This window comes from Ostrea edulis, chromosome 4 (genome assembly GCF_947568905.1).
Source record: "Ostrea edulis chromosome 4, xbOstEdul1.1, whole genome shotgun sequence".
In the NCBI taxonomy this organism is placed as follows: domain Eukaryota; kingdom Metazoa; phylum Mollusca; class Bivalvia; order Ostreida; family Ostreidae; genus Ostrea; species Ostrea edulis.
The window spans coordinates 46,054,443-46,062,366 of NC_079167.1; the positions used below are offsets into that span (position 1 = coordinate 46,054,443).

The 7,924-nt window shown below is 38.0% G+C and overlaps 2 long non-coding RNA genes across 2 annotated transcripts; one reads left to right on the forward strand and one right to left on the reverse strand.

Moving 5' to 3' along the window:
• Window positions 1-1,169: 1,169 nt before the first annotated feature.
• LOC125681714 (uncharacterized) lies at window positions 1,170-3,303 on the forward strand. Its single transcript, XR_008802451.1, has 2 exons — window positions 1,170-1,312; window positions 2,326-3,303. It is a non-coding gene; the product is annotated as an uncharacterized LOC125681714 (long non-coding RNA).
• On the reverse strand, window positions 3,175-6,104 carry LOC125681715 (uncharacterized). Its single transcript, XR_008802452.1, has 3 exons — window positions 4,998-6,104; window positions 3,924-4,027; window positions 3,175-3,507 (listed from the first exon to the last, which is right to left on the reverse strand). It is a non-coding gene; the product is annotated as an uncharacterized LOC125681715 (long non-coding RNA).
• Window positions 6,105-7,924: the final 1,820 nt, after the last annotated feature.

Sequence of the window (7,924 nt, forward strand, 5' to 3'; positions counted from 1 at the left end):
GCAGCATGGTACAGTGAAAACAACACTTATAGGCCGAGAAAAATTTTGAAATATCATTCGGATCATGCTTCATATAATTTCTGTTTGTGTAACAGGAAAGACACAAATCTGAGGGACAACGCTTTGCGGGTATATGTAATTTCAGTACAAGACGTGTACAATTATTAGCACATATTACTTAATTTCAGGAATTCACACATAGATAAAGTAAATGTTGATAGATAAAAAAAATAATGAAATCTGCAACATGAAATGCTCGATGACACCCGAATTAACCTATTTCTGGTGATGATTGGGAACATGAAAATATCAATGTATTAGCAGGTTCTAAGGGTGGTTGCTGTGAGGCAGCCTGTTACTGGCACATATTGTTTTTAATTACAGACTTAAAACTCACATTACTAATTTCATGTGAAAGTTTAGGAAATTTCGCTTTGCAAAATTCATTTTTGTGCTCGGGACATAAATTTCGATAATGACTCACAAGCTATTGATAATTATAGATATCTATAAAGAATTGTGTATGTACCAGTAGTGTGTAATTGTGATGCACTTTTCTCTATAGTATACACCTTCTACACCTGTAGTATTATCGAGATACAGGTACCACATAATAACTGAAATAAGGGGAGAGGGGGGATAATGTCCCCATGACACTACACCGAGTCTCCCTATATGTTCTGAGAAACATATTTCTCAGAACATATAGGGAGACTCGGTGTAGTGTCATGGGGACATTATCCCCCCTCTCCCCTTATTTCAGTTATTATGTGGTACCTGTATCTCGATAATACTACAGGTGTAGAAGGTGTATACTATAGAGAAAAGTGCATCACAATTACATCATCGTTTTAAATGGTGTAGATCTATTTGTATTATCATTTTTAATGGTTTTATCAGTATGTGCAATTATGTGTTCGAAATTAAATACATCAAGAAATTAGTCGGATACCTTTCTCTTTCCTTTTCGTATGCAGATGTAAAATGCAAGAGGTAAATGTAGTCCGGCCGAAAGCTGGATAACTCGTAAACTGGTTCCCCGCTGATTGGTGTTCGAGAGAAGAGAGAAGCTAAGCTAGCCTAGGTCACCTACACGTTTGTCAATGCAGTGTTCTACGTTTGAGTCACAAGCAATAGGGTCGAAAAGTCTCGTTTACTTTCACTTTCGATTTACTACTTCCGGGCAGCAGTCGAAAAATGTCACTTTGTTTTGCGTTGGTTATGCTCAGATGACAAGTGTTAAAATGAACCTACAGCCTATATAGATTCCCTACTTATGCAAAAAGAAGAAGAAGTGGATTTATAGTTGCAGGTAAACAAGTCATAATACTTATATTTTTATAGTTAAATCACCGATTGAGAACTCAGAAGCAGTGAGCTCTACCCACGACCGGGTGATTGATCTAAAACATATTTTACTGAATATTTTCGATAATAAACAGCTGTCAAGTTAAAGGGTTTAGTTTTTTATGAGTTAGAACTAACATTACACGACACAATTATGCAGTATGTTACTTTTGATAAAGGAGACAAACTGAATGCAAAAGGGTTCGGGGGGGGGGGGGGGGTCGGGAAATATATGCAGGTATCTATTTGTACCATGTTTTGTCAATCTCCCTGATTAATAGTTGATCATATAAACTTGTAATAACACATTTTTATGGGATGCTGATAGGGGGGGGGGGGGGGGGGGAGGGGGAGGACACATTTATAAGGCAATCAGTTTCTCATTTTCATTATGTTTTAATTAATAATGATATTGCTATGTTTTTATTGCGACCCTCACGAAAAATGCTACCAATTTGGAAACAAAAAAATTTCAGGCGATTGGGATCACTGAAATAACATGTTTTTACAATATTTACATTAAGAAACATAATGCAGGACCCAGAAAAAGTTTTTGATACACATGTACTTCATTTCTGTATATGTGTTTGTAAAACACTATGCCTCTTGTGACAACAAAGAAATAGTAAACATTCACCCATACATTCAGATCTTAAATTAATTCAATTTAGATTGTGGCATTTGAATTCTTCTTGAAAATGAAAAGTTTGATACAAGATGTTTATTTACTGTTTAATGATGCAGTGTTGGGACAAGAGGGGGTGGGGTTGGTGGTGGTGCCATCCCCCATTTGGTAGTTCATATGTAACAAATATGGGGGATTTGGGTTGCAATTTTGATAATTTTAATTTACACACATACATCTTTTAGGGGGATAGTATAAATTACACTTGCCCCCCCCCCCCCCCCTGCAAATCTTCTTGATCCACCCCTGCAATACTTTTAATGATATTCACTTGATGTCTATGCTTGTTACAGATGCTGTTATATACATCATTTCCTTCAGAAGTATCAATGTGTTGGCGGCTGTTATGAAGAGAATGGGGCCCATTTTAACAACTTCTAGGATGGGCAGTACTTGGGTTCATACCAGTGATCAATTTCTTATGACTCTTATGAAGTTGCACCTAAATCTAAGGGATCTACATTTAGCAGGCCAGAGGGCTCAATGCCGAATTTACCTCTGAAAAAATCGCAATGGATACAACAAACATAACACTGAATTTAACTTTAAAATTGAATAACTAGTCATTATCTGACAGCAACTACATTGTGCAAAATTTGTCACACAGCAAAGGCTATCACTTGTGTAGCATAATTGTTCTGAATTCTATCCAGAATCCACCTCTGATGGTGACATTGTTGATCACTGAGGTGTATTGGAGATGTTGAAGCCATATGATATATGATTCTTGCTAATAAAGGATTTGATATATTTGATAAACTTTAATCAGGAGTGACATTAAACATATCACCTTTTCTTTCATCAAAATCTCATTTCAGTAAGGATGAAGCACAGCTGTTACAAGACCAGGAAGAGTCAAATTCATGTGGAGTGTACAATTGAATAATTAAAAACATCCATATTCTAAATCATATACCTTCACAATACAGACACATATATATATATATATATATATATATGTCCACTAAGATTTTCAACTCTGTGTGACTCTTGTACATTTGCAAATCCTCTACTGAAGGAAATAGCTGATATGAATTCCACAATTTATCAAATCTTACCTTTGGACTGAGATACTATAAATGTACAACTTCTTACTCACATTATTCTGCATTGTCAAGTTGTATTAAATGCATACAAGTAAATGATAAAGTGAACATTTATTTAAGGTTGCTAGTCAAAGAAATTGTTACAATGGTGATTCATGCACATCTTTACACTGATCAATTGTAGCAAAAACAAAATAAAACTAATGGAAGACATTTGAATTTTCACAAGTCTGTCTAGTTGGTTATTGCGGAGAGGGCACAAAGACTCAATCATGTATGCCAAGTATAATTCCCATAATTCATCTCAAAGGATGAGAATCACTTCCATGTTCATTGGTGTTCAAACTATGAAATCACAAGTGGTGCCTGTGAGGTAAAGCTGATGGAAAACTTGATGCCGAATAACTATGTCTCTCTTTGAGCTGCACTCTGAAAATTTTACCAAAACAAGATATATTAAAAAGACTGGCATCCACTATGTCTATATATTCTTTCATAAAAATACCAATACTAGATAATTCTTATTTGGACATTCAACATTTTTTTTATAGCATAATAAAATTTATTTACTTATACTGCTGTCTGATCGAATTTGTAAAGAAAAACTTTATAATTGACATCTGCATTTATCTAGTAAAAATCCCTATATGTTTGTACAGGCATCCTTTGCTGTTGCAGAGAAAGGACATTTTTAAAATGTCTATATTGTCTGGAGATGCATTCATTTTTGGTGAACCTTTATATTTTGGGATCACCTGAATTTACATGTATACAAGTATTCATTACAGAATGAATATCATTTAATATTGATAGCTTGACGAGCATAAAGAGCTCTTGTGAGTTACCTATATTCTGATTGCCTGGGTGGATACATTTCTCTCATTGTCATAGCTTTACGAAGTCCAGACTTAAGATGCTTTATCCAGCTGTGTTGTTTGCCCTTTTATATCTGAAAGATTAACACATTAACATTGTAGTCATTGTCACACAAAACATGTAGATTATGCACACTAAAATGCAAATTGACTACCTGGACTAGTCAATATTTCATAATAGACATATCACGTTCTATCAATTCAGCTGAAATTCAGATAAATCAAAATTCATAAGATATACATGTATTTATATCTACCATCCATGAAATATGTCAGTGGCAGGTTTAAGGGGAGATAGATCTCCACCTCATGAAATCCCTCCCCCCCCCCCACCCCTTATTTGAATCCCTGGGTCTGCAATACTAGTATATATAGAATTGCACACTAAAATGTTTGTTGACTATCTGGATTAGTGATAATTCAGCTGAAATTCAGATAAATAAAAAAAAAATCTTAGATGCCAGTCGCGGATTTAAAGCCCCCCCCCCCCCCACACACACACACACACACATACACTCACGAATTTCTGGATCTGTTCATATATGCAGTTTTACATACCAAATGTATATACTATAATATTATAAATTACTGCATCTACATAGTGGAAACAAAACTGACTCGTGGGATTTCCATATGTCACTGATATGATTGGTGTCAGTAAAAAGTTCTGTCTTTATTTTATAGAAATATTTTTATGAAATAATTTGAATAAATTTCTAAATGAAACTGTAAAACGTTCAAAATCATAGAATAAAATAGGGCTATATATCCATGTTATACACAACAGGAAAAAGTTTTATTCTTTTCTAGTGCTCTTGCGTTTTCACTCGATGCAGATTATTAAGAGGGGGGGGGGGGTTGTTACCACAACACCAATCAAGAATCAGTCTAATCAGAACTACGCAAATATATTGCTGAGATTTGATCGAGGACTTTCGATATCTTGAACGAAACTCGGAGATATAGATGTATGGGTGTATATGATGCAAACGACTGTACAGTGCATATGATGCAGACGACTCTATAATGTAAACATAGCTGTACTTTGTTGGAAAATGTCTCGTATTGACGCTTGGACAACCTTTGTAATAACTCAGAGCTCTATCTAGAACACATATTCTCAACCCAGTTGTTATCCACCGCTCTATCGCTTTTTGTAGTAAGCTCTATGTGGTTTTGAACGTAGCGAGTCTAGTACATTATTGATAATGCCATCCTGACAACTGCCCGGAAGTACGATTTCACGTTATTTCTCGCGAGTCACATGACGAGACTTTCCGACCCTATTGTATCGCTTGGGGTCGAATTTACTATATAAAGAGTACTCCTTTAGGTTATGACTAGATGGTATCCCTCAAAAGCAGGTGACCCACGAGTTACTTGCCCCTGATCATAGATAGAAAGATAAGTCGTACGTCGAATAATTTCGTAAAGAAATGTGTTTACGATAAAGAAGGCAAAGAAAATTGTTGGGATTTTTTTTACTAATTAAGATTACTAATTAAACCCTAATTAGCTGAACTATTAAAACTGTAAGAAATAAATAAAGCAATGAACGCAATATGGAGAGAAATACGATTTGATAGAAAGTATACAGAGTATTATTTAATTAACATAATTAATCAAACCCTAATTCTCTCAGATGTTAAAAACAGTAAGAAATTTGATATAAAAAACTGTAAGGGGCGAGATCAACAGATTGATTTCGGATAAAAATCTAAATTCAAATAGTTAGGGGGGGGGGTGTTAAAACTTCTGTAAGTTTCTCTCATCCGACATCGATTACACATTAGTCGAAAAAGGAGAAAGACAAGTGACTGTTAAAAGTACATGACGATATTACATTTTAATGAACATTTGATAGTTTTAATCTACACTTTCATTTGTGAATAAACAGAAGATAGGGTATACAGAGTTATTTATACGCGTTTGTTCTTACTTGTTAATCGATTATAGTTTAAACACTCATCATATCTAGTTTAGGGGGTCGTTGTGGGGGCGGATAGGGGGGGGGGGGGACGTAAAAACTATGTGAATTTAGTTTTTTTGTCAGACATTGAACTTTCGATCTCGCCCCTAGGAAGTAGATAAAACAGCGAATGCAACATGGAAAAAAAATAATATTTAATAAGAAGTCTTATTAAAAGCAAAACTGATGATATCTAGCGGTGGTCAAAGTAACATATCTTTAGAAATTATTTTTGAAAGTACAGAAGGGTATTTTTGATCAAAAGTTAATCAATACCAGATAAGCTTTGCCACCCAGCGAGCCCTATGCTAGACCTGCCTTTCAGGGATACCAAGTTACTTAATAAGGCTCAACTAGCCCAGGTTCCCGGGAGATCTAAACACCTACTTTTGAGGGATACCAGATAAGCTTTGCCACCCAGCGAGCCCTATGCTAGACCTGCCTTTCAGGGATACCGAGTTAATTATCAAGGCTCAACTAGCCCGGGTTCCCGGGCCCTAAAGTCACCTACTTTTGAGAGATACCAGATAAGCTTTACCACCCAGCGAGCCCTATGCTAGACCTGCCTTTCAGGGATACCGAGTTAATTATCAAGGCTCAACTAGCCCGGGTAACCGGGCGATCTAAACACCTACTTTTGAGGGATACCAGATAACCTTTACCACCCTGCGAGCCCTATGCTAGACCTGCCTTTCAGGGATACCGAGTTAATTATCAAGGCTCAACTAGCAGAGGTAACCGGGCGATCTAAACACTTACTTTTGAGGGATACCAGATAAGCTTTACCACCCAGCGAGCCCTATGCTAGACCTGCCTTTCAGGGATACCGAGTTAATTATCAAGGCTCAACTAGCCCGGGTAACCGGGCCCTAAAGTCACCTACTTTTGAGGGATACCAGATAAGCTTTACCATCCAGCGAGCCCTATGCTAGACCTGCCTTTCAGGGATACCAAGTTAATTATCAAGGCTCAACTAGCCCGGGTAACCGGGCGATCTAAACACCTACTTTTGAGGGATACCAGATAAGCTTTACCACCCAGCGAGCCCTATGCTAGACCTGCCTTTCAGGGATACCAAGTTAATTATCAAGGCTCAACTAGCCCGGGTAACCGGGCGATCTAAACACCTACTTTTGAGGGATACCAGATAACCTTTACCACCCTGCGAGCCCTATGCTAGACCTGCCTTTCAGGGATACCGAGTTAATTATCAAGGCTCAACTAGCCCGGGTAACCGGGCGATCTAAACACTTACTTTTGAGGGATACCAGATAAGCTTTACCACCCAGCGAGCCCTATGCTAGACCTGCCTTTCAGGGATACCGAGTTAATTATCAAGGCTCAACTAGCCCGGGTAACCGGGCCCTAAAGTCACCTACTTTTGAGGGATACCAGATAAGCTTTACCATCCAGCGAGCCCTATGCTAGACCTGCCTTTCAGGGATACCAAGTTAATTATCAAGGCTCAACTAGCCCGGGTAACCGGGCGATCTAAACACCTACTTTTGAGGGATACCAGATAAGCTTTACCATCCAGCGAGCCCTATGCTAGACCTGCCTTTCAGGGATACCAAGTTAATTATCAAGGCTCAACTAGCCCGGGTAACCGAGCGATCTAAACACCTACTTTTGAGGGATACCAGATAACCTTTACCACCCTGCGAGCCCTATGCTAGACCTGCCTTTCAGGGATACCGAGTTAATTATCAAGGCTCAACTAGCCCGGGTAACCGGGCGATCTAAACACTTACTTTTGAGGGATACCAGATAAGCTTTACCACCCAGCGAGCCCTATGCTAGACCTGCCTTTCAGGGATACCGAGTTAATTATCAAGGCTCAACTAGCCCGGGTAACCGGGCCCTAAAGTCACCTACTTTTGAGGGATACCAGATAAGCTTTACCATCCAGCGAGCCCTATGCTAGACCTGCCTTTCAGGGATACCAAGTTAATTATCAAGGCTCAACTAGCCCGGGTAACCGGGCGATCTAAACACCTACTTT